The sequence below is a fragment of the Lissotriton vulgaris genome, chromosome 2_1 (genome assembly GCF_964263255.1).
Source record: "Lissotriton vulgaris chromosome 2_1, aLisVul1.2, whole genome shotgun sequence".
Classification (NCBI taxonomy): domain Eukaryota; kingdom Metazoa; phylum Chordata; class Amphibia; order Caudata; family Salamandridae; genus Lissotriton; species Lissotriton vulgaris.
The window spans coordinates 753,070,318-753,096,086 of NC_141687.1; the positions used below are offsets into that span (position 1 = coordinate 753,070,318).

At 41.0% G+C, this 25,769-nt stretch overlaps 1 protein-coding gene and 1 pseudogene across 1 annotated transcript in view; both read right to left on the reverse strand.

Moving 5' to 3' along the window:
- USH1C (USH1 protein network component harmonin) overlaps nucleotides 1-25,769 on the reverse strand; it is a 697,039-nt gene that overhangs the window by 369,060 nt on the left and 302,210 nt on the right. The window lies entirely within an intron of this gene.
- LOC147731093 (galactose-1-phosphate uridylyltransferase pseudogene) lies at nucleotides 10,352-11,294 on the reverse strand (annotated as a pseudogene).

The window sequence follows — 25,769 nt, forward strand, 5'->3', positions numbered from 1 at the left end:
AGGAGTCTATTTAGAAGATATATTTTAAAATTGAATTCTAAATTTAGCACACATGATGTGAATTGTAACCACAATAAAAGTTTACTTAAAGCGTAAATGAAATTAACTACTCCAACATGATTGAAATTACATGTTTATTGCAATTCTACTCCCATTCTGTGACTTCTAAGTAATAAGCTAATTCTAGCACAGCAGAAAATAAAACCTATTCTGAGTTTGATAGTTGAGACCTACATAACTGTGTGAACAATAGGGCTTTTGTTCAATATAATAGCAAGGCCTTCTATCCCTGTCGCTCAAGGCCAGCTGCACCGATAAGTTTAACCACTGAAGACTAAATGCCTCACATCCTAGTAGCCTACATTTAGAGCCAGTGATATTATTCTGCACGGTCTGTCTTGCTTTCACCTAGCATTGAGGCCCGCTCTAACACCTGACTGTTTGTGTTCAGCTTTTATATTATTATTTCAATATTGTTAAAAATCTTATATCAAACAATTAACAGACAGTGGTGTGATACCCCTTCACCTATTTTCATTCTACCAGACTTTGCTCATTTGAACAACAACAATAAATAAAACACATAGGAGCTGGTTAGAATGACAGGCAGACTTTCATCTGCCGGCCACCCTATCGTCAACGGGACCACCCGACAGGCTGATGGCAGTCCAGCCAGAGGCATTAAGATGCAACCACCACCCCAAAGTCCTTTTCTGCCTGCCTTTTCATGGCAGGTTAACAGCCATAAAAAGGCAGGCGGAAAGGGACATTGTAATCCCTGTGGCAGTGCCTGGCAGGCGCTGCCACCATTGTAGGGAATACAACACTCTCCGCTGCACGGCAAGTTCAAGGATCCCGTCAGATGCATGGCAGCCGGTTTTTCTGACCGTTAACCATCTTCCCGCCATTGTAATATGGCGGGCAGAGAACATGCTTCAGATGGCGGTGGCACCGCCACCTACGGGCTGTCAGTGGTGGTCCCACTGTCATTGTAATCAGCCCCGTAGGTATCAGCCTTCTAGAAACTCTTCAGAAATCAATAATGTTGGAAATTGGGTTACGAATTGAGGGCAGTGAAATCCTACTCAAGCAGCAGCAGTAATTTCTGCCTGGGTAAAGTTACAAGCAAACCCCCAAATAACCTGTGCTTAACTCTCTGGTAGAGTGGCACAAAAGTAGTCAAGCTTAACTTAAAAGCAATGTGTAAAGTATTAGTATTTATACAGCACTTCAAACAGTAATAAAGTGAAAACACAAATAAAATCCCACACCAATGTACACAAATAGGGCAGAATCTACTAAATTATTTGACACCAAATAACAAAAATCAAATTAGTGGAACTGGAGACATGCAACTTCAAAGATTCAGGTAAATAATGTGCCTAAAAGCACAAAGCAGCATTTTTGGCTATCTGGTCGTATGAGACCGGGTACAAGTCACAAGTTCAGGCCACCTGTGATGGAGCATGGACCGGGTACAGGGACAAGGTAAAAAAGCAGCATGCAGACAGTGATGTTGTAGTGCAGAATTCTGAGGAGATGGTAGATGTGTCCCCCGGAGATAATATTACTCCATTCTCTGAATAGGACAAGTGTTTTTGCAATTGAATACATCAATCTGCGGTTCAATCACCAACTGTAATTGAACAACATAATCAATATGGGTCATTGGACCTTTTGTCTCCTGTTATTTAGGAAAGTCGTACCCCGTAACACTAGATTTAATCTGGTTTGCAAGGAAGATTCCCTTCTTACACCAATTTATTGGCTTTCTGTTTTGTTCAGTGGTCAATAAAATGTTTATTCTTTATGCTCAAAAATAATTCTGTCCTGATGATGACCCCATAAACTGTTAGTGACGAAATGCTGTTGACACATTATTGGTAAAGTGGGAAAGGAGCATTTTCTACAATAGGTTGAATATTGTGTGGACTATTTATCCTAATTTGAGTACCTCTACTATTATCTTTACTTTGTTTTGTTAACACTATGTAATTTTCGAATGGGTTTGTTTTGTGTGTGAGTCTCGGTAAGGACGCCAAACATCCTGTGATTCTGGGCAAATCGCTTAATCTCCCCGTGCCTAACAAAAAAAAAATGAATGTGTGTCCTTATGTAACGTAACTGGTGCTATGTAAAGCGCTCTGATACCCGATTGGGTTCGGGTCAAGTTCGCGCTATATAAAACTCAGCAAAAAAAAGAAATTCGACCCCAAAAATTCTGTCACCATTACAACAGTGCTAGTAAGAGTAAAATGTTTCACAGTGGCATCAGCAGAGCTACCATGGGGAACCCAGCCAGTTCTTTTTTACAGTAAGCACTCTTTAATGTACATATTAAGTTGATATGGTACAGATTTTGAGTTTTGCATCTTCCATCCCTTAACACTTCCAGAATCACTTTTTATGTATTTTGTTTTACTGGGATGGATTTAGATTGTGCAGATCAGGCTCAAGAAGCATTCCAGAAAGAATGAAATGCATTATTAACATATCCAATGCATGAAAATCAGTGTAAGTGTACATATACATTTTGGACGATACATATGCAACATAATTGTTTTGAAACATTAGCAATTTGGGATATGGCAAGCAAGTGTGAGGAACTGTATGGAAAAAACAAGGACTTTTGTTATCTACCTAGCTATTGATGAACACAGCAGGGAAAATATTTAGTACCAGGGTTTATTTTAGCCACAGCAAGGGGGTTGGATACTAGACTGTTGAATTTGTATAATCTAATCTCATAAAATCTAATACCTAATCAATAGACCTCAGCTCCTGATTCTGAATGCAAGCATTAAATTCCTGCTCTGTATGTGCAGTCTAAAAGTAAAAAGTACAGGTAAATATTTTGGTATTTTATTGCTATTTCTATGATCAGGATGGGTACGTTATTTCTCATATAAGAGCGATTATGGCCAGTTTAGGAATAGCAGTAATGAGTGGGGGCGTGGCTTGGTGCTCACAGAACGTGGCAGTGCCCAAGTAGTCCTCTGCAGGTCAGCGCAGGATGTGAGCATTAGTATAGCTCTTCCTGCAACCTCAGTGTGTCAAGCTTGAGTAACAAAGCTGCAGAGATTAACAACATTGTTTTTCTCCGCTACGAGCCTTTTTAATTTGCTGCTTAGCCTTTGTTCTGGTTGACGGCTTGGCTCACCTCACGGTGCCGCCCACCATTTTGTGTGCTCATTGTTTGCACAAAGGAATGCTTTCCCTCTTGGAGGAAGGGGGTTACTATAGGACCTGACAACCACTTCTTCTTCACATTGCCTGCTAATAATGTAGATACTTTGATCTCGCTATGCTCCTGCTCTTTGGGTTTTTCTTATCCTGCCTCCTTTCTTCATCCTCAATGGATTTCTCCATGGTTTGACCAAATGGTGATTTCTCTCTCATAAATACTGTCTATATGGGTAGCCCTTCTATATTTCCCTCCAGTATAACATTGGAGTGTATGTTTTTGCACTGACGTGCAGGCTTTGGTGTCACTTGTGATTCTACCAATTCTTATCCCATATCTCAGTACCTCTAAGGGACTTTTGAAAAAAGCAAACTCCTCATTAACACCCTCGGCTCATAAGTTCATTAAGAACTCGACCATTTATTCTAAGTTTTCAAACATGGAGAAGTTTTTGGTTTCTATGCATAAAGGAGGCTCTTCATCTAGCTCCACGGAACCCCTGTATGTCTACTACCGGGAAAGCTACAACTAAGCCCCTGAAAAAGAATCATCTATTCCCTACAAAATCTCCTCCAGGTGTTTCCATGAAGCTTTCATTGAAAGAAATATGTGCTTTGAGGCCATTTATGGAGGAAACCAATTCAAAACTGCAGCATCCTACCGATAAATGTTCCCAAATGGAGAAAAGGCTTCACATGGCAGAGCAGGACATTGCATCCTTTGGTTCTGCTCCCAACAAAATAGGTTCTCTTCAAACCCAGGTTTCCTCTCTTCAACAACATGTCGAGAACCTTGAAAACAGAAGCAGACGGAATAATCTCAGCCTTTATGGTTTGCCTGAGGGATCAGAAGGCTCTGATCCTATCACTATTCTAAAATACTTCCTTTAAAACTTTTAAACATGCCAGAGGATACTCATCCTAATATTCAATGTGCCCATAGATTAGGTGATCAGTTTACAGCTGTTTTAACCACACGTAAGCCAAGGGAAGTTATTATGTACTTTCTTGAAAATACTGACCTCCTTAAAGTCCCAGCAGCAGTCAAGTAATCAAGAAACGTATCTCTTGGTCATGAAATCCTATATATTTTGTCCCCAGACTATGCTAAGGATACTGCTAATATGAGATCTGATCATCGTTCACTTGCAGCTCATTTTTACCTGTTCCACCCTTGCCAGTTTTAGGTTACCTATAAAAACAAGACTACTACATATGACTCTGTTAAACTGAAACGCTTCATAAATGCTGCAAGACAGAAAATATGGACACTTCAGTACTATTTGTTTCCAAAGTGGTGTCCATTTATGTAACCTTTTTTGAGATCTTTGGTTCAGAGCTAAGATGTTTACATATTATGTTTGTTATACTTTAAACTACTCTCTTCTGCCCCATGATGAGCATTCAGGAGTCTTCTTCTCCTACAAAATTGCTTTCATTAGTATTGAAAATGAACATTTATTTACTTTTCTTGAAGGTATCTAATTGGCGTTTATGGTCTTCCCAGCCTTGTGGAATATGTGCTGTGCTTCTCTCATGCTCTCCCCGTGGATTCTCGAACTACCATTTGTTCCGTGTCGCCTCATCCCTCCCCATCCCTTCTTGGAATACTACTCTTTATAGGTATGTTTTGCTTCATCTTTTTTCTGTCATTACTGTCCTCCCTCTCTCGTAGGGTTTTTTTTCTCCTCCATTATTTCTTTCCCTTATTGCATTACTGTTCTTTCTTTTTACTTCATTATTTTCTGTTCCTTATTCTCTGTATTATATTCTTTACAGGTATTTGGTATATACATGTAATTTTAAAATCAAAATGTCTTATCTTCTTTGCTTGGTATGAATTGCTGAATTTTCTATCTCTTGAAATTTGTTTATGTCCTTGAAAATAATTTCTTGGAATGTTAGAGGTTTAAAGTCTCCTATCAAAAGACAACTTTTCTTATCCCATCTGTCTCAACTGGATGCTAATATAGCCTTAATCGAAGAGTCACACCTTACAGAACAGGAATCCCTGAAATTGAAGAGGGGATGGGTAGGTGAAGGATTGTTTTCGAGAGGGGATAGTAAAAGGAATGGGGTTATTACTCTGTGCCATAAAATAATTTGTGATAAGTTGATCTCCCAGGAATCTGATGACGTAGGTAGATGGCTTTATACTAAGTTATTGATTGGGAAGGTTCCAGTCTCTTTGTTAAATATCTTTGTCCTACTGTCAATGACTCCAATTTTTGGTCTGGCCTGAATCATGTTCCTGTAAAATACACTGAAGAGAATTTTATTCTGGCTGTTGAATATAACCAGATAGTGAATCCTTTTCTAAAGTTTCCTTTTCTATCTATATATATAAAAACGAAAGTATGTCTGTTTGTCCTTTATGCATTACTACACCATTCATCCGATCGCCATGAAACTTTGGGAAGTTGTTGAGTACACTCCTGCGAAGGTTTCTGGCAAAAGAAAAAAAAATTGTTAAATATCGGCCCCCCGGGCCCTCAGGGCCCTCATAATCTTTCCAATACTGAACGTTTACAGTTTATGGTGCAACTCGCTTTTGCAATGACCATCAACAAAGCACGAGGACAATTGCTACAAGTGTGTGGACTAGATTCGGAGAATCCGTGCTTCTCACATGGACAACTGTATGTGGCCAGCTCACGCGTCGGAAAACCTTCTGATTTATTCATGTACGCACCAGACGGAAAAACAAAAAATACAGTGTATCCACAAGCACTCGAATAAATAAACAGAATTAAAACAACACTTTAAAATGTTTTCCATATTAAAATGAATAAGTTTCAATAAAAGTGACACAATGTAAATTGAATGTTATCATAATAAATTTCCTTTTTCTGAGATCGCAGCAATGCGCGACGGGTAAGCTAGTTACGATATAAAGTTCACAAACATTTTGTCCATACTATTAAGCAATGGAAATGAATAGATGCCTGAAGACTTTGAAACCCTACCTTGAGAGAATACACTTATTTCTCCCCTGTGCATCAGACACAATCTCAAATTGACTACTTTTTGAAACCACATATGTCTCACAATCTCTATGCGGGCGGATATTGGATCTATCCTAATATCTGATCATGCCCATATCTCCATTCAACTGGATCTTAATTTTTAATCCCGCACTCCTCGCAGATGGCGTTTTAACAACTCACTCCTTTTAGATCCCAATTTCACCTCCTCTTTTGACTCGTTTTTTCGTGAATATTTCCACCTTAATCAAACAGATAACATACATTTTATTGTTATTTGGGATGCTTTTAAAGCAACAGCATGGGATTTTATTATCAGATTTCTCTAAAAACCGAAAGCATTGCGTTTTCATACCACTGACTTTCTGACACAGATAAAGAGACTGGACATTCCTTTTATACATCTAAATAGAAAGAATGTTTATCAGAACTTATTCACAATAAACTCCAATATAACAAGGAATCTACAGACAGTGCCTCATTACTTTTGCTAAAATCTAGTGCAAAGTTTTGTGGGGGTAAGAATAAGTGGGTCAAACTATTAGCATATCACCTTAAGGTCAAGAACAATAAATTTAGTATTGAATCAATTATTGATGCAACTCAAACACCAAAATATAAAGACTCTGAAATTATGAATGAATGTGTTCAGTATTAGGAATCTTTATAAACCCCTGATAACTTGATTTCTGATTCAAACATTTCTCAATATCTTTCAACTATTCAAAGACCTGCAGATAATTGCATTGACCTCTCAATATTGGAAACGGATAGATCACTAACTAAATTACACACTACACTGAACACACTCAAAAAAGACGAGGCCCCTGGCCCTGAGGAATTTACTGTTGAATTTTATTCACATTTTGCTAAGTTAGTCCTCCCCAAATTGCAAGATCTCATAACTTCTTTCTCATTTTTCTGTACTCCCTCTGGTTTCTTTTCGAAGGCTTTAATTTGCCTTATGCCTAAGGAAGGTAAAGATTGGAATTTTTGCAAAAAGTACTGGCCTATTTCGCTAGTCAACGCGGACTATAAAATATTCTATTAAGCTTTAGCATTGCGACTTGACTCCAATCTTCCTGACTTGCTTGGTAGAGATCAATCTGTATTTGTCAAAGGACATTACTTTTCTGATAATTCTTGTTTATTCTTTGATATTCTTTCTAAATCCTCTCTTAAATCTGAATTGTGGTAATTGCTTTAGATGCAGAAAAAGCATTTGATTGGGTTTATTAGCCTTTTCTCTTTCACACTCTCGGACGATTTGGCTTTGGTCCAAAACATTTTCCCCAATTTCTCTCTTGTACATTGCCCCAAGTGCGGCTATCTGTTCTAATGGCCTTACCTCTTCTTATTTGACTTTAGGCAGAGGTGTTAGTCAAGGTTGTCCTCTTTACCCTTTTATTTTTAATTTAGCACTGGCACCTTTTTTATTCAGGTTGCAACAGAATCATGATATTCGTGGCTTTCCCTCTACTAGTTTGTAGATCAACTTTGCAGCTTTTGCTGATGACGTTTTTATGTTCCTTTCCCAACCTCTTTCTTCACTTCCGTTTTATTTGCAAGAAGTTGCCTCATATAGCAGGGTCTCTGGCTACAAGTTGAATAACGAGAAATGTGAAATACTACCCCTGACTAAATTTACTTTAGGATGTTGCTGTGTTCAACTTTAGGTGGAGTCCTCAGCACATTGAATATCTAGGTTTGTGGTTTGCCACGTCTACCTCTACTTCAGTTTCTTTAAACTTAGAAAAATGCATACATAAATGACTGTGACTAGTAGATGTAATCCTTTGCATCTCTCCTGCGGTAGTTTGATACCATTAAAATTATGTTAAATCCTATTATACTGTTTACCGTATTAATATCCCACTGTCCATACCCCTTAAATCCTTTCAGAAGAATAATTCTATCCTTACTTCGTTTCTCTGGAATCATCGAAAATCTTGCATGTCCTTACTTAAATTGACTCGTCCAAAATCGAAGGGTGGGGTAAAATTCCCAGATTTTCCTAAATATCATAAGGCATTTTTATTGCATCAGTCTTCTAGGTGGGTCTCCACTTCCACATCAGTATGCCCACTATGGGTTGAAGTGGAAAAGTCCTTTCTCTCCCCCTTCTCTTCTAAAAAATGTCTATCAAGCCACAATCCCTCTCTACACCTATTATTAAACATTCCTGCAAATTACCATATTCCATTCTTCATTATACATCCACAGACATTAATACCTTTCCTAATTCTACCATTTGGCATAATAAGGCTATATTTGTTAACAATTAGCCCATTTATTGGAAGTCCTTGAGAAACAAAGGCTTCATGTGGGTACGGCAACTTTTTGAACACAGTACTTTTTTATTATTTTATCAAGTTTGTCACCAATTTAATCTTCCCCTTTCATTTGAGAACACATATAGAATATTAAATAAAGCTCTTTGTAGTGCTTACGATCAATGCCAACTTCACTTTCTTCAACATCGTCCCATACTAGCCATTGGACCATTCTGAGCATCTACCTTTTACTCCAATTTACTCTCTTCTAAAACTAATAGAAACAAAACAAATGTAGAATTGTCAATCTGGCAATCCCTCTCTAGACAAAAATGTGGATCTAGATCAGGAAATCCTCTAGAGCGGAAAACACCATGCAGTCCCTTTTCATTATATGTAAGCGACTCTTCCTGACCTCTGCACCTTTGCACAAAATAAACCCGACTATTCCTGACACATGCTGTACATGCTGTTTGGCACAGGTGGACTTAAAGCACCTACTTTTTACCTGCCCCTCTGTGTTTTGTTTTTTTGGAAACAGATTTGGGTTCAGGTTACCTTAATTTTTCACACTACAGTTCCCTTATCTCTCTCTAACATATTTCTAGGAAGTCTATCGGATGATTGCCACTCACTCTCAATCAAAATACGTATTTTGGATTTATTGTTAGCAGCTGCTTTTTAACAGATCATCAAGAATTTGAAATACTTTTTTAAATGATCTTTTCAGGCATAGTGGTATGCAGTTTGCCATATCCACAGATTGCAACAAGTTACATTTCTTCCTTGTCTTCAGCCCTGAAACGTCTGAGCTTGTAGTCTCCTGTTACACAATTTTTAGATGATAGTGCACAATGTATCTTTGCATGTACACCTGCCCAACAAAAAGTCCTACAACCCCCCTGACTTTCCTTTTAGTTTCATTTACCATAATTAAGTATGTTGCTTGTTAACATAGCTATATATGTATATTTATATGTAATATACTTGTTCTTCTTCTGCTTGTATAACCAAACCCTTCTAATTTCAGACCGTTTATAGTTTTCCTTTTCACAGATAAATTGTTTAGATATGTGTTATTCATTGCATAACTGTTTGTACTATATTGTTCCATATTCTTATGCTTTATAATATTTTCAATACACTCACTTTTAAACTAGGAATAGCTGTAATGCGAGCATATAGTGCAAGGAATAGTTAGCAGATTATAGACCTCATTGAAATCTCACAGTAAACATTTAAAGAACAGATTCAAGAAAGACATGTTTGAGGCAATGCCTGAATATACCAAAACTACCTACAGGAAACAAGTTCAAATCATTCATTGTTTTGTTACAGCAAATTCTATCTCTCTACCAAGTTTGTGTGATTATGTCTTACAAATGTGCAACCAGAATGGTATTACCAAGATTTTAAGCATGCCTACAGATTGAGGACTGATCTGCACACTCTAATTACGATATGTGCCTACAGATCCATTGAGAAAAACAGGTAACTACTCTCTGTGCCACATACATTTTTGGAAGTGATCTCTGAATGAATGAATGAATAGCGAGAATTCTAAAGTGCACTGCTACTCCGAGGAGTGACCCGGTGTTGCGCGGAATGTAAGAAAGCATGTATTCTGCCTCTGTTTTAATTGCATTTTAGCTGGATTCTGTCTATAAAAGCCTTGCAGAAACTATTTCTCTAGGCTTGTATGGCGCTGCAGGCCAGGTTTGGCTGGATTATCCCTCAACAGCCTCCAGAGTCAAGCCACCTCTTCTTCATAGCTAGAATGCGCCCAAAGCTCTACTGGCTGCAAACAAGTGTAAGAGCTGTGTCTGACACAAACACAAGGTCCCTTCGTTCGACTGGTCTGTTGCCCTTGGTCAGAGCCTGTATGCTGCCCGCTGCGGAGGGACACAGAGCTCAGTGTTGGGGTTGCTCATCAGCTGTAGCCTGCTTCAGTCTGTAGTGTTCTTCTGGGAGACCACTTAAGCGCTCAGCCTGCTCCGGCGATAAATCTCACTTAGCTTGTGCCAGCATCTCATAGTCCACCATGAACTTCCGAACAGTAGCCGACCGCAGGAGGAGTAATGTGCATGAAGGTGCCAGTGAGTACAATCCTCTTTGAGGTGGGTCCAGTGGGAGCTCCATGCCATCCCATGGAATAGGGAAAGGAGATCTCAAAGAGATCGTCAAACTTTGTGAGAAATATTTTCATGCTGGAAGCCAAACTGTATCGCTCCTTGTCGCTGAGATCCTGAAGCTGTAACATATGGCGCAGAGGCAGCAAGAGGGTCTGGAAGGGCCAAACTGCCCAATAAGGGACAACCACCAGCCAGTCTTTGTTTTCAACAACAATGTGATCCATTTGAGCGGATTCTAGATTTCCGTACTCCACCAACATGGGCACCAGGAGCTTCCTAAAATACTCCACCTGCGTCAAATCCTCCACCCGGGTTTAATCCGGCAAAAACTTACTAGCCCATATCTGGTAGTGTGGATGAGGATTTGAGCATCCCATAACTGCACCCTTATTTTCGAATATCTATACCCATGGGTACGTTCCTCCCTGTTCTCTCATGATTTCTGCCCACTTGTCAATCGCAACTCTTATTTCAGGGGGTTTCATAAGAGGGAGTGTCATATCAGACCAAGGATGGAAACATATGACTGTGCAGACTCCTCTGGCCGATCCCGCTCTAAGCAGTGGGTGGACACTGTCACTAGGTTCTGGAGAATCTGGCTGGAGGGCTGGGAAGTAATTCCCAAAGAGGTATGTGCTCTCATACAGGGGATTCACCTCTCTATTGGCTCTCTTTTCTCCAGGGAATGAAACCTTAATAATGTTCCGGAAATGTTGCGCCATAAAGAAAAAAATCACAAATCTAACATCAGAATTGTAAGAACAAAGACATTATACATTACGAGAAAATTAGAGAATTAAAATAAAGTAGACAAAAATGCAGTAAATATGACATAAATGATATGAAGCTGAAATGTTAAGGGTCAAGTAAACAGCTCAAAGGTAACAAATAAATTCCATTCTATCATTCAGCCCATTAGGCTGCATCGTGCAAAGGTACCGGATCCAGTAATTTTCTGTCTGTAAAAGTTTTTTTTTTTTGTAAAGACCTTCTTCTGGTTTGATAACCTCTAGAAGGAGGAACTTTAGTTGTGAAATGTTGTGTCTGTTTTCCACGAAGTGGGTGGCCACTGTCGATCTCTGATTTCTCGTGCGAATGTTACTTTTATGTTCCAAGATACGGATGCGTATCTTTCTCTCCGTGTGTCCCACATAACATGAACCACAAGGGCATTTCAGCATATAAATGACATTTGAGGTGTTGCAGGTGGCATTAACTCTTAGTTTGATTCTAGTTCCTTTGGGGGAGGTGTATAAAATTCCCTGGTATCGTGTTGTGGCAGTGGCTACAGTTGTAGCAAGGTAACAAACCTTTGTATTTGGTGGTTTGCATATCCTCCGTTGGTTTTTTGAGCATGTCCTTCAGATTGTGACCTCTGGTATACGCAAAAATGGGTTTATTCTCAAACAAACCTTTAAAGTCAGGTTCACTGCTTAATAGTGGCCAGTGTTTCAAAATCATGTTGCGATACCTATGGCTGATGGTCGAGTATTTAGACCCTACTACCATGCGATTTGTGGTTGTTTTCTGTTTGACTGACAGGAGATCTTTCCTGTTTAAAGTCTCACATCTTTTCTGAGCAGATTCCAAGATCTCCTCCGGGTATCCACGACTTCTAAATCTGGTCAGCATCTGTTCCATTTGTTTGTCACATTCCGAGGATGCGATCTGTGGCTTTACGAAACAAGTTGGTTGAAAGTTTGCCATCTATCAATTCAATTTGAACATCCAAAAAATGGATTAATCGCTGGTCATGCTCCCATGTAAATTGGATGCGTTCATCTGTGTCATTTATTTGATGTAGGAAACATTAAAGTGTGCCCTTCGTTCCGGACCATAAAATAAAAATGTCATTGATAAACCGGAGAAATATTTTACCGTGTTCTAGCCATGTCTGTTTGTTAATGATGTGCTGTTCTTCAAAGTACCTCATGAACTGGTTCTCGTAGTACCAATTGTCATTCCATTTGAAATAGCTGTTGTATAATGTAAACATAAGTAGTTCCATCAAGAATACCTAAAGTTTTAAATCAATGGTGGAATTGAGTAGAACTTGCTCAATGGCCTCAATGCCCAGGTTGTGGGGAATCGACGTGTACAGGGATTTGACATCCACTGTACATAGCCAGAGTTCCTCTTCTGAACATAATTGAGTGGAATTAATCCTGGTTAAAAAATCTGTGGTGTCGCGAATGTAAGATTTAGTGTTGATCACAAACTGTTGCAAATGCTTATTGATGAACTTCCCAATGGGTTAATGGATGCTGCCTTTGGTAGAAACTATTGGTCGAAAGGGTGGTTTGTGCAGATTTTTGTGAATCTTGGGCAGCATATACAACGATGGTGACCTAGGATTGTCTTGGATTAAAAACGTTTTGACTCTCTCTGTGATCGTGCCGTCATCAAGTGTTTTCTGGATAATGTTCAATAAGATGGATGCAAATTCTTGAGTGGGATTATGATCCAATTGAGCATAAGTGTTAATGTCAGATACGTGAAGTGAAACTTGCTCTTGATAGTAAACACTGTCCATAATAACTAGGGCGCCGCCTTTGTCAGCATTCTGGCATGTTATGGCCTGATTGTTAGCAAGTCTTTTCAATATGCTCTTGTCTTTAGCTGTGAGATTGGAATGTTTGGAGGTCTGTTGAAATTTCAAAGTTGAAATTTCATGTTTGACTAGATTTTCAAAAGTGTCAATAATCTTATGGCTAACTGGAGCCAGAAAGGTGCTGCGTGGTCGTAATCCTTGAAGGATATCTTCCTCTTTAGTGGTGGTTTGTACCAGGTTGTCAAAATAGTGTCTTAGTCTGATGTTTCTCATAAGTTAGAAAAAACTTACTTCTAGTTCAAGTGTATTAGTCGTGGTAGTAGGTACGAACGTTTGTCCCTTCTGAAGGATGCATATCTCATGTTGTGAGAGATCATATGATGAGATGTTGATAACCAAGTTGTCGAAATCCTTTATCTCTTCCTGCTGCCTTTCTTGTTCTTGGTTTCTGTGGGTGCTTTTGGTGTGTCTGCAGTTTTTGCCCCGCCTGGGTGGTCCTGTTCGCTTGGACCTTCTTCTAAAATATTTACTGCAGGAGTTGATACTGCTGATGGTTGTCTCATTGTTCCTTCTGCTCCTGGAGCAGACTGTGATCTGGCTTCCCCTTCAGAGGACGAGGTGTCAGTTTCAGAATATGGGTTGTATGGGCGATTTTGGCATCAGCGGGCATACACTTCTGCCCAAGTGTATACCTCGCCGAGCTTATAATCGATGGTGTATCTCTTACATTTACGTATTTTGTATTCCTGTATTTCTTGGGTGTATTTGTTCAACTGTATATTGATGTCTTCCAAAGTTTTGGTAAAATCGGTAACTTTCATGGTGTTTGTCAGCTCGGTTTTGATGTTGTTAATCTCCGTTGTTAGTTCTTCCAAGGCTTTCGATAGCTCCTCAATGATTAATAAGATGAGATCTAGAGAGCCTTTGTTGAGAATGGCGTACCATTTCTCAACAAAGCGGGACGTAGTCCTCTTTTTATTTTCATATCACACTCACACGTCGTTTCTTGTCGGCCGGTTAGCTCGGGAATTCACTAGCCTGTTTCATGGCGTCGGGAAAAACTTTATGCCACTGAGCACCGCACTTCGCATGTAAGTACCTCTTTGTGAGTACGCCCGTGATCTTTTATCACCGCTTTGTTTTTTCACCGGGTACATTGTGTATTTTCATCTTTTTGATTCACAGAGACTGCAGTTACTTGCAACGTTGTGATTTACGTGAGACATATTCGGTCTTCAGTTTGTATGGTTTTAGAGCACAGTTGGTTATGGGTCCGCTTTTAGGGTGCCTATATATTATTCACCGGCTGTGATATCTTTGGTTATATGATTACTTTATTGGCTATTCTTCGCTGAAGCATCATCACTGATCACCACTTTCCGCGTTTTTGTTTAACTTCAAGTCTGTCAATCTTTTGCCTTCCTGTTCCTCCACCGGTTCGTTCCTAGCATGCGCATTCACTTTGATCTAACATCACTCTATTACGCTACCTTCACGCTGTCATTGACCATCACCACATTCACTAGCTGTTTTCTATATACTACTTTAATACAGCGAGATGCTCCCTACTAAGACCCAACATACTATGTTTGCTTGTCGACTGTCCTCTGACGAAGGACAGATGCGATGCCCGAAATGCATTGGGATTGCTGACCAAATGTGATTGAAGAAAAACTTTGAGTGATTTATTTGTATTTAATAAATATCGTTTGATATCACAATCAATGACTATTGACATTAAGTGGTCATTAAAGAATTACTGATTATGGACTGGTTTCAAGTCACATCATTATAGACTTTGTTATACATTGGATATAAACAATTTTTTTGTTATTTTACGCTGTGCACTGGGGGACAACCCCTATCCAGGGGCTGCACCGTTGATATAGTTTACACCTAATTAGCACATTTAATTTACTTATAAGTCTCTAGTAAATGGTGCTACATGGACCCAGGGCCACTGAATCAAATGCTGCTAGTGGGCCAGCTCTGAAACAACACAGAGTCTGGCTCTAATAAGCATGGCTGAGCCTTAAATCAAAAAACAACAAAGAAATGGGTAATGCTGTTGTCTTATTTTACCACCTAAATGGTCAAAGCGCCAAGAAACAGAATCATGACTACTTAATCGAAATTAATTCGAAATATTGTATTTTACTTTTTTGAAAAATGAATTCATTTCTAAACTTCTCATATGTTTAAATATAGTAGCACAATAAACCATAAGTCCAACATGAATAAGTGAACTCAAAGAGCCATGAAAAGAAATGAAAAGAACATTTGTATATCGCAATAGCTACCCTGAGGCGTCCTAGCGAATGACTCAACAAGATTGCATAAATGCTAGACAACATCAAGGACAAACCAATCACTTGCATGGACAACATAAAACACAGAACATGTAATATCAAAGTCTTGTCTGTTTTTTGGTAAACATAAGGCAATTAATTAATTGAAGAAAAACCAAAGGTAACAGTGCAACAAGGTTTAAACTTGGTGTTGGTAACACTTGTAAAAAAGGAAGGTCAGTGGGCCAGCAGCATTCATTGTGACACCCACTAACATAGCCTTTTAAAATATGTCTCAGGCCTGCCACTGCAGACTGTATTGCAGTACTAAACTGCCACTTAACTTGGCAAAATAGACCTTTTGCCAAGCTAAACCTTCACTTTAACTTACATGTAGGTCACCCTAAGGTAGGCCCTAAAGGCTCTTAGGGCAGGGTGTAATGTATTTAGAAAGTTGGTCCTGTGAGTTTAAGTTGTACATGTCCAGGCAGTGAAAAACTCCTAAAGTCATTTTTCACAACGCTAAAACCTGTCTCTCCCATTAACTAACACTGGGTTACTGTATTACAATTAATAAGTGATAATGGTTGATCGGGAGTAGATAGTTGGAACAGTAAAAACCCTCTGCACAGTTATGGATGTGTACCCCTGCCCTGAGTGCCCCATTGTACTGATGTCTGGCTCCTTAATGCTGATTGTTGTTGTCTTACGCAACATAGATCATGCATGTGTGCATTGACAAAGTCCTTTCTCATGGATTGTGGTTTTGTTGGTCCGGGAGGAGTGCCCAAAGAGCTACTCCCATAGTGGTGGAAGGCTACTGCCTTCACCAAGAGTTAAGCAGTATGTGCATCTTGGGGGTAGCATGCCATGTAGTGATCAGTAGCAGTGAAAAGGTCCTTTTTGGTCGAGCCTAGACAGTGCTTGGACTGTCTCTTTGAGACTTGTGGTATATACTTTGTGGGCTTAAATTCGCCCACTGCTTTTCATTTGTCTATTTCAGTGTTCTTTAAAAATCCTTGCTACCAAGTGGTTAATCTTCCTTATTTGTCCCTCCTTTTTGTAAATTGTTCACTCCCACAGAACAGTGCCCCAGTACTAGCAGCCTTTCACTTGTCCTATTAGAGCAACTGTAAAAGGGACTACTTTACCTTGGTTAAAGAGCACTTCACACAAGTGCTCGAACTTTTCAGTAGCTCCGACTTCCATCTCTACAAACAGGGCTGTAATTCTTGTATTGATTGTTTTGGGCTCAGAGCTCCAAGGGTCCTGCAAAACGTGCGTTTCTTTCTTTTAGTATCCTTTCTGCTTTTTCTTGCTGATTTGCATATTTATCCTTTCTCTGTTTCAGAGTTAGCGTGCTTGCATATTCTTTATGTCATGCTGCGTTAGTCCTTTCTCTATTTCCTTTGTCCTTCATGCTGTCACTTATCCTCTTTCACTGTGCTTGTTTATTCTTCCTGTACATGTGCACTTCATACTTCGTTCCCTATAGTCTCCTGCCTAGCCCTGTAGAATGTTGTCATCATGATGATGTAATAGAATGCTTAGGCTGTCCGGTTTTAGGTTTAAACCTATATTAACTGATAAAACCCCACCGTAAGGGAAATAGCCCTCACCAGTGTAAACATATAAACACTGAAAAAACACCTGCACAACCACAAACTAAACGCCATTCAAAGAAAGGAAAAGGAAAGTGAAGGGGTCATTTTATTCTTCCTAAAGTGGACAATACAATGTAAGTTTGTTATACAAGCTAAGCAAGACAGACTGGGCTAACATTATTCTGCTTGAGTTTTGTTGTTTATGGATGTCACTAAAAGATTGTTTCTTCTTCCTTTTGCTTTTTTTTTGTTTTGTGGTCTTTAATCTAAAGATGCAGGGTTTTGAAGCATGTTTTAGGTATTGTTCAATTATTTTATAAACTGTAGAGAATCAGGAAATATGATTTGTTTTTTATATTTTGGCTGAGTTTGATTATTTCACTGATAGGTAAAATGGCTAGTTTCATAAGAATCTTTCCCAATATGTGTCATCACATATACCCACAGAGAATGGGTAAAAACCCTTGCTATATCAGCACCCAGTTTCTAGTGAGTCAGTATTGATAGTAGGTGAATTGCCAACACCTCAGGCTTTAATCATTCAATGCAAGGTATAGTGACAAGTATATGTGAAAAGAGTGTTATCACAAAGTATCTGTTATAGTGGTGAAAACATGACGCCAGACCTTTGGAAAACATGGAACGCAGTGTCACTTGGAATGCTGCGGCAAACATTTTCTTTCCAAGTTCAACAAAGATTGGAGTGATATTGTTTGTATTTGCAGTGACTCAGCTACGTATATGAGAAAGTTGTGTGATGGCCTGTCAAAATTGATATCGGAGCTGAAGTGCTTCCCTGTAAAAGATCCTTGCCACTTGTTAGATGGTATGCTGAAAGCATCTTTATAATCTTCAGAGTTAATGAAGAATGTTATTGACTTTTTAGTCCATTCTGGTGCACTCTTTTTTGTTATGCATGGGAACTAAAACACAAATATTTCTCATTTTGTGCTTTGTGTGGCATCAAAGAAAGAGTCATCCCAACTGTGTCACTGAGCTGATGGTTCTCAGTCCAAGGGGTTGTGGATACTATATTATCCATGTGTTAACCGTTTACAGAATTTTTGCTGAGTGATGATGCCAAAGGAAAGAAATGAGAGGATCTTTGGTCGCATATTGATAGTGATGTGAAAAATAGTACACTGTACTGCATTCTTGGATTTTTACAAGAAAATATAACTGCTGTTGTGGATATATTAAAAACACTAGAGTCTGCCAAAACCCTTGTCTGCCAAGTGTTCAGCATAATTGGTGTAGATGTGAAACATCTCCTTGAGAGTAAGCTGGGCGACACCTTTAGTGACTTTGGCACTCCAACATGTTCCATGTTAGAGTGCTTGCCACTCGGTAAGCAAAGCAATATTGAAGAGCAATTCAGGAACTTTTATTTTACAATGTCTAAGAAATGGCTTTCAATGATGCATGAAAATGTCTCTTCACCAACCATGGCATTTTAAGTCAATGAAACCTCACTGTGGTACTCTGTACAAGTTCTAGATCCCTTTCGTAAAGGGGAATTTCCTCCATAGTTTCAAAAGGGCTGCTTTCTTTTTGATTGCTTCAATAAGAATATAGGACATTACAACGCAAACATTTACAACGCATGGTTTTACAACCCATACCCACCCAAAAAAACAAAAAAAACACCATCACTTACCTTATAATACTTTGTAATGCCATGCATTTTAATGGTGTGCATTGTAATGGCATGCGTTATAGTGCCATGCGTTGTAATGCATGCGTTGTAATGGCATGCAATCTAACTCTGAGGGTTTAAGCGCCCAGTTCAACACAAATGTTGCAGAACCTGCCTAGAGAATCACAATCTTCAAGTGCATCAGTACTGGCATCAGCGGTGGGGTGGTGGTGCCGTGTAAGGGGGGACTTCGAGGAACGATGCAGAGGGAAAATTAATTAAATAATTAATTTTCCCTCTGCATCGTCCCTCGAAATCCCCCCTTACTCTGCCCCACCACTGTTACCTGCACGGACCACGGCCGATTGGCATGGAAAGCTATGTCAGTGGCTAGAGTTAGCAATTTGTGTACAGGATGTTTTGGCGTTGCCCGTCTCAAGTGCCAATGTGGAGAGGGCCTTTTCACGGAAAAAAAGTTTACATGGGAAGAAAGGAGCGAGCGCGCATGACCAAAGTCTCACTGAAGAAGTATTGTATGGTGTACTACAATAAGTTTGATTGACAAAAATCTATTTGGATCTCATGTGGCCGGGATGCCCGTCACCCTCTCCCAAAACAATCCCCAAAGGATGGGAAGTCGGACGCAGTCTTGAACTTTTGGAAGGCGGGAGGGAGTCACCCTCCCGGCCGTATTTATTAAAATATGAAACAAAATTTAAAACATTAAATAAAAGTTTCATAATCATGTACAATTTTACATTTATTACATTTCGATGAAGACATGTTCTTTGGCTAACCTTAACAGATCTCTAATACAAAGGTTTCCTAGCCGAGTCTAACATCCTGCAAATGCATACATTCTAAATTAAAATTGTACATCCTATCATTAAGGGCCAACGGCAAGGTCTTAACCGGTGTCAGATCCCTACTACCAAACTCTCGCCCTCACGGTGTGAGTGGCGCATGCGCAGAGAACTGTACCCTCATTGCCAACTGTAATTTCCCTTGTCTTGGTGGGGGCCCCCCTTTCCACTCGACGCCATCTTAAAGGTCGTCCGAGTTCCCGTGTGAGGTATCTGTAGGAAGGACAGCGTGGACTCCCCCCCCATCCCCACACTCTCTATCCGCCGTCGCGGATATCCGGCCCCCGGGAAATTAGTAGGAGGGGCATATAGCCGCCTCCTCCCCTGGAAGGGGCCTATGGCCGTCTCCCCTTAGGCGACCCATCCTTATTGGGTGCCGCCTCCCCGTGGGAGGGGCCAATGGCCGCCTCCCCCCGGGCGCTCCCATCCATAGTGGGTGGCGCCCCCCTCTAGGGACCTTGAAATTACTGCTCACCGATCATGACCTTACCGCCCGACCAAAAAATAAATACGATAGTTGTTCACCTACTAAGGAAGGAAAATATTCAGCATGTCTAATTGTATCACGACTGTGTACTCCTAGAAGAAAAAACAGTATCCTACAGACAGAAGGCACATCCTCAACCTAAACATTCATTTACTTTTATGCAGAGGAAAAAGGGCCTATCACAGCAAAACTTTATTGCAAAACAAACATTGCCATAAGGGGCTGGTGGGTGGGTCAAAATTGCTGCTTGTTCCGTCGAGGGCTCACGAGCAACGAGTGGGTGCAGTCTTCAGAGCACAGGAACAAGAGGACGCTTCTTCAGATTCCCGCTCTATTTATTCTTCTGTGGGAGGGCGTGTACCCTCCTCCGGTACGCCTTTACTTTTACTTAATGAATGTACTACTATCCTGTACCATCTTAATTTAAATAAATATATTTCATCAACTACCTGGATTCCTTATCATCATTCACTACAACATGCTGTGCTGGTCCTTCTTCTGTGTCCTTTGTGCTGTTGCTCATCCTCTTTCATTGTGTTTGTTTATTCTTTCTGTACATGCTGCATTAGTCCTTTCTCTGTGTCAATCATCCTGTTGCTCATCCTCTTTCACCATGCACTTGGTTGCTTGTGTTTGGTCCCTCGGCTCTAATCAGTGAAAGTCTTGGTTTAGTCCCTTTTCCCTGTCTATAAGGTCTCTTCTCTGCCATGTTGTGGGTTACTTATGTGCTCACCCTTGTCCATCTTGGAGGCTTGTCAAGGTGCCAGAGGTGTTGAGAACAGGAAGAGCAGAGGAGGCGTTGAGCCACACCCCGTGGAGGAGTGCAAGCCTACGCCCGGCCAAAAGCCCATCTGAGTCAGCCCGGGGTGTACAGTGGTGGAACCATCTCAGCTGGCACCGGGCAGCTGCAGAAGCATTGAGCGTGAGGAACAGTGCATAGGAGAACAGGGAGGCTCCCTGTTGCTGGGGATTGGGTGGAGGATGGCACAAAACATACGGGTGATTTGGTATGTTGTTTTTATTTTCTGGAGGTGAGTTATGTTATGTTATGTTATGTTATTTGGGTTCTTCTATAGCGCAACGGCTACTCCAGTAGGAGTGTCCCGGCGCTTTAGCGAAGAGGTCCTTTAAGAAGAGGAAACATAACTGCAGATTAAAAGGAACAGCGAAGTTAACTGGTAAACAGCCAGGTTTTTAATGCCTTTCTGAACGACATCAGACTAGGGGCCTGTCTGAGAGAAATGGGAAGCTCATTCCAGGCGCGCGGGGCCAGGTAATGAAAAGAGCGCCCCCCTTGTCTGGTTCGCTTGATGGACGGAACAACCATTTTAGACAAGGAGGCAGATCGCAAAGTTCTGCTCGGCTTGTAAAGAGCAAGGCGCTTCCCAATGTACCTGAGTGTCTTGTAAGGTTCAAAAGGGTGGTGGAGTGTGTTTGTTGGTGTGTTTTATTTCATTGTTGGTGGACGTGCGTATGTGGTACTTGAAAATTTGGAGGGGGTTACAGTACTGGGGACGGTGGTTGTGTGTTAGTTGAGGAATTATGGTTGCGGTTAGACACCATGCTGTCTTATCTGTGGTGCATTGTAATGGTCTAACAAAAATACCATCCAGAGCTTTAGCTCAGAAAATGAATCACTACTATTTGATTTTATACTTTGGTTGGTCACAACTTGCAACATAATATCATCTTACAGCAATACGATCCCATCTTTCATCTAAATGTAAACAAATGTACTAGCTTATGGCCACAAACATTGCAGTGGATGTGCATATGCATGCCAGAACTTGAACTCGCACACAAACCTCTGCTGGAAGTCTCTGTTTTAATACCTCACGATGTAGCTTATCACCGGAGCTGTTGCTTCCCTTTGGTTGATTTCAGAGTTTGCCATTCCTTTGCCAAACTTATGAATAGTTAGCAAAGGACGATTCGGTCTTCTCTGGACAGAAGGTTGTCATTTTAACCCTTTTCTAGCATGCCCAGATGGTCTCCAAAGGCCTTCCTAGTGAAGTGAAACGCCCGTTATCTCAAATATGCTCCGTGTTGTGCCTGTTAGCATAGAAATGATAATGAGGACAGTACAGATATGTGTCTTAGCAGCACTTCAACATACATAATGAAGAATGTCATATTATCCGACAGGTCGATGTTTGGGGTAATGTAGAGTTTTGTGTTGCTCTGTCCCCTACTCTCAACATTTGCATTTTCAAATTCCAAGTTTGCTCGAAATCATACTGTTGTTATTTTTTGGGGGCCCTAAATGCATACATTTTATTAGTCCTGTTTAATCTATTGTAGGTTTAAGGTTTTTACTTCATGTTTTTTAGAAGTTTTAGGAGTTTTGTCCAAAGGAAAACCTTTTAATCTTGAATTATGAGTCACTCTCTTTATCGCTTTTTTTCTCAAACATGACACTGTTTTACTATTTTGGGAAAGTAGAGTTCTGGGCAAAGCTTAACTTTATTGGTATGTTTACATGCCCAGACTAGCCATGTGCATTTTGGATTTCTGACATTAGTTCCAAGGAGGGATATTGGAATCAGATGGATTGTACTTCATGGAGATTATGTGAAACAACAGGTGGTTGTTTATATATATATATATATAATTCACACAAGAGTTGCCTCAAAACAGAAGAGCCCAGCAACAGGTAGATTTGCCTCCAATTTTAATGCAAACTGCAGCATGTATGAGCCGGACAACACCAACAAAGTTCCTTTCGCCGACGCGTTTCGGGCCATCCGCCCTTTGTCATAGGCTAGTTGTGAAGTGTGGAGAGACCTTACGCAGTTTAAATGCACCGTGATTCAATACAATACCTGCCTCTGTAGGCGTGGCCACCAGCGTGGCCTGCTGGTATTGGTAGTGCCCCAATGTCTTCCTCTAGTGAGTTGCTTTATCGTATCTCCACACTAATGTCACTAAAAGTAAAATCCCAGGTGGGTGGTTGAAGTGCCAAGTCTCCGACTGCTGGCTGAGTGTTGTTTGCATTACCAGCACCTGTCCCGATGTAGAGCACGCCAGTGGAGTCTCCCGGGTCCACAAAAATAGGGCGGGGCTCCCCTACGGCTAGGCAAGCCGTTCAACATAATTCACACAAGAGTTGCCTCAAAACAGAAGAGCCCGGCAACAGGTAGATTTGCCTCCAATTTTAATGCAAACTGCAGCATGTATGAGCCGGACAACACCAACAAAGTTCCTTTCGCCGACGCGTTTCGGGCCATCCGCCCTTTGTCATAGGCTAGTTGTGAAGTGTGGAGAGACCTTACGCAGTTTAAATGCACCGTGATTCAATACAATACCTGCCTCTGTAGGCGTGGCCACCAGCGTGGCCTGCTGGTATTGGTAGTGCCCCAATGTCTTCCTCTAGTGAGTTGCTTTATCGTATCTTCACACCAATGTCACTAAAAGTAAAATTCCAGGTGGGTGGTTGAAGTGCCAAGTCTCCGACTGCTGGCTGAGTGTTGTTTGCATTACCGGCACCTGTCCCGATGTAGAGCACGCCAGTGGCGTCTCCCGGGTCCACAAAAATAGGGCGGGCCCCCCTACGGCTAGGCAAGCCGTTCAACATAATTCACACAAGAGTTGCCTCAAAACAGAAGAGCCCAGCAACAGGTAGATTTGCCTCCAATTTTAATCCAAACTGCAGCATGTATGAGCCGGACAACACCAACAAAGTTCCTTTCGCCGACACGTTTCGGGCCATCCGCCCTTTGTCATAGGCTAGTTGTGAAGTGTGGAGAGACCTTACGCAGTTTAAATGCACCGTGATTCAATACGATACCTGCCTCTGTAGGCGTGGCCTGCTGGTATCGGTAGTGCACCAATGTCTTCCTCTAGTGAGTTGCTTTATCGTATCTCCACACCAATGTCACTAAAAGTAAAATCCCAGGTGGGTGGTTGAAGTGCCAAGTCTCATCGTGCGGCGAGCGACCCACTGGGGGTTTTATTCCTTTCATGAACTGAACTGACGCCACCTCACATGAGGAACACTTCATATTGCACTACTTGTACCAGAAGTCTGCAGGAGCAGTCACGCCCACTGGGGCCGGTACTTATTGAACCAGGTGCAATTGTATGGCGCTAGTACACGTTTGTTAGTCAGCCTGAGACGAAGGGCAGGAGCCCGAAACACGCCGGCGTTGGACTAAGATAAACTTTGTGCTGCTGGCAGAGCAATCCTCTGTGTACAGTCTCCATTAAATTTATGCAGAAGATTTCACCCGTGTGGGCTCCATCAGTGAGGCGACTCTGTGTGTTTGAATATTAAGCGGCTTGCCTGGCCGCGATGAGAGCCCCGCTGCTGTTGTGGACCCGAGCGAAACCAATTCCGGGATCGTTATTTGGGACGAGGTGCTGCTTATGGAGTCTGCTCACGCATACACAGGGATTTGCATCGTGTGGCGAGCGACCCACTGGGGGTTTTATTCCTTTCATGAACTGAACTGACGCCACCTCACATGAGGAACACTTCATATTGCACTACTTGTACCAGAAGTCTGCAGGAGCAGTCACGCCCACTGGGGCTGGTACTTATTGAACCAGGTGCAATTGTATGGCGCTAGTACACGTTTGTTAGTCAGCCTGAGACGAAGGGCAGGTGCCCGAAACGCGTCGGCGTTGGACTAAGATAAACTTTGTGCTGCTGGCTGAGCAATCCTCTGTGTACAGTCTCCATTAAATTTATGCAAAAGATTTCACCCGTGTGGGCTCCATCTGTGAGGCGACTCTGTGTGTTTGAATATATATATATATATATATATATACATTTTTTAATAACATAATTTATGTCTTATTGTATTTGTCCCATATGTGCTTCAAAGCTAAACATTTATAAGATCCAAAAAGAGAGACCTATTGGCTATGCCAATGCTTGTTAAACTGTATCACTGGAGTGAGCCTACAGGCTAACTCATCTTTTTGAAAGTTCCTCTGCTGTTTGCTTAACTCACTCTTGGCTTACTTCATTTAGATGTAAAGTGCTCAGCAGCGTAGGACTGGTGACTCTGCGCTGGATGTATTTGTGCCTGAGAAGGGAAAGCTATGTAAACACAGACCAGTTGAAGCTGCTGAGGGATTTCTCTCAGTGTTGCTTTTAGGATTACAGCTAGGAACAGGACTTATCCCTGCCCCTGGGAGGAGTACATTTGAAGGCAATCCCAGGGTGAACCACTTTGCGTCACTTACGCTGTTACATGCTGAGGTGGATCTTGTGTGAATTTCGAATAAGGTGAACAAGCCTGGGTAGGGTACAGTACAGGGATAGTATAAGGATAGTGCTGGACAGTGCATGCATGGTGAGTGTGTGTAAGGGGCGTTTGTATATAATAAAGAATCAAAGAAAGCATGTGATGAGTGTATGTGTGTTTGCGAAAAGTATAATACATGAAGGGTCAAGTGTTGTACAGTGCCCGCTTAGTGAATGTGAGTACAAGCAGTGTGGCGGCCTAATTCACAAAGGTAAACTTACACTTTTGCATGTGGTTATGAGTGTTTGCTATTCACAGAGAGATTAACATGTAGTATATTTACGAGTGTGGAGTCTCTGCACATAAAAAGACTAATCCTTTTATGTGCAGAGACTCCACACTTGTAAAGATACTACTCGTAAATCTCGCGATTGAATTGCAAGCAATCATAAACTTACTCGAAAGTGTACGTTACATTTGTGAATCAGGTCCTTTGTGTTTGCATGCAGCACACCATGGCACAAGATAGAGAGGCTGAAGTACTGAGCACAGAGTGAATGTCAATGCTAAATTTAT